Genomic DNA, 1,720 nt, shown 5'->3' on the forward strand with positions numbered 1-1,720 from the left:
CAAGTGAAGTATTTCAGGCGTCCTGCAAAGGTGTGTCACACCCGAAGAAGGAAGAATAATTCTGAAGGATGTACACGAAAGTAGTCGAAACTTTCCACGCAAGTAGTCGAGCTATTGCAGCCAAGGTATTTCGGGCAGGATTCTACTGGTTGACAGCAATCGAGGACGCCAAGGAAATAGTAAGAACTTGTGACGCGTGTCAAAGGTTTGCCGCAAAACCTCACTCTCCAGCAGCAGAACTAACACCAATACCATTGTCGTGGCCTTTTGCCCAATGGGGACTCGATATGGTGGGCAAGTTACACAAATCCTGGCCAGGAGGAAAGGAGTACATGCTAGTAGCTGTCGACAAATTTACAAAGTGGATAGAAGCGAAGCCGATAAATTCACCAGACGGAGCATCTGCAGTAAAATTCATAAAAGGCCTCGTCTTCAGATTTGGAGTGCCCCATAGCATTGTCACAGACAATGGTAGTAACTTCACATCCCACGAGTTTAAAGATTATTGCGAAGAAGTGGGCATAAAGTTACACTTTGCGTCAGTTGCGCACCCGCAGACCAATGGCCAAGTCGAGAAAGCTAACGGAATCATCTGCAACGGCATTAAGAAACGCTTATTAGCGCCACTGGAGAAAGCTCGACACACCTGGCCAGAGGAGCTGCCCAGTGTATTATGGAGCATACGAACAACACCAAACACAGCAACACAGGAAACTCCGTTTTTCTTGGTTCATGGAGCAGAAGCAGTACTACCAATCGAGATAGAGCATGACTCTCCAAGAGTCGCAGAATATGATGAAGAGGTGTCGAGAAAAGCGCTAGAAGATGACGTCGATGCACTTGATGAAGCTAGAGATGAAGTACTGTCTCGAGTAACCAAATACCAACAGGACTTGAAGATTTACCACAGTCGACGTTTGCGGCCAAGATCCTTTCAGGTGGGAGACCTAGTTCTTCGGCTCACGCAAAAAAGTCATGAAAAACTCGAGTCACCATGGCTAGGCCCCTACATCGTCACGGAAGTAATCGGAGGAGGAGCATACAGGATAAAGGACAAGAAGACAGGGGTGGAGGAACAAAACCCCTGGAACGTGGCGCAACTCAGGCGGTTCTACGCCTAGAGTCAAAATATAGTCCTTGTAAAACTTCAATGTACTGAAACGCCCGCGAGTTTTCAGACGCACTCTTTTCCTTTTTTGGGGCACCGAGTGGGGCCGGGAAAGGTTTTTAATGAGGCGGGCTCGCGGTGCTGCAATATAATAAAGATAGTGTCAATATAACTTTTCTTTATCGACATGTTCAAAGTCTCTGACCCGACGAATTTCAATATAGTTCATCGAAAAAGAAAAGCCTCGCCTTGGTATTAAAATACCTCGTGAGTCAGTCAAAATACAAAATAGTACTCAATAAAGAAGCTCGGGGGCTGATATTCGCCATAAATACATATTAAATAAATGCCTTGGTTCAAAACCTCGCAATATACAAATACAGTAAATAGCCACCGAAACACTCGGGGGCTAGATAAATATAGAAATATAATGATTGCTTCACAATATAATCACAGTCATGGGTCACAAAGAAGAGTTATCTACAAAAAGAAAATAATTAATCATGATTCAGTATGTCGTCAAGGGTAATTCTGTTTTCTTCAGGAGCAGCGCCAAGAAAGTCAGCATAATGACCATCGGCAAAAAAGTCGGCATCCATCCGAAGAAGGTCT

The sequence above is a fragment of the Lolium perenne genome, chromosome 4 (genome assembly GCF_019359855.2).
Source record: "Lolium perenne isolate Kyuss_39 chromosome 4, Kyuss_2.0, whole genome shotgun sequence".
Lineage (NCBI taxonomy): Eukaryota > Viridiplantae > Streptophyta > Magnoliopsida > Poales > Poaceae > Lolium > Lolium perenne.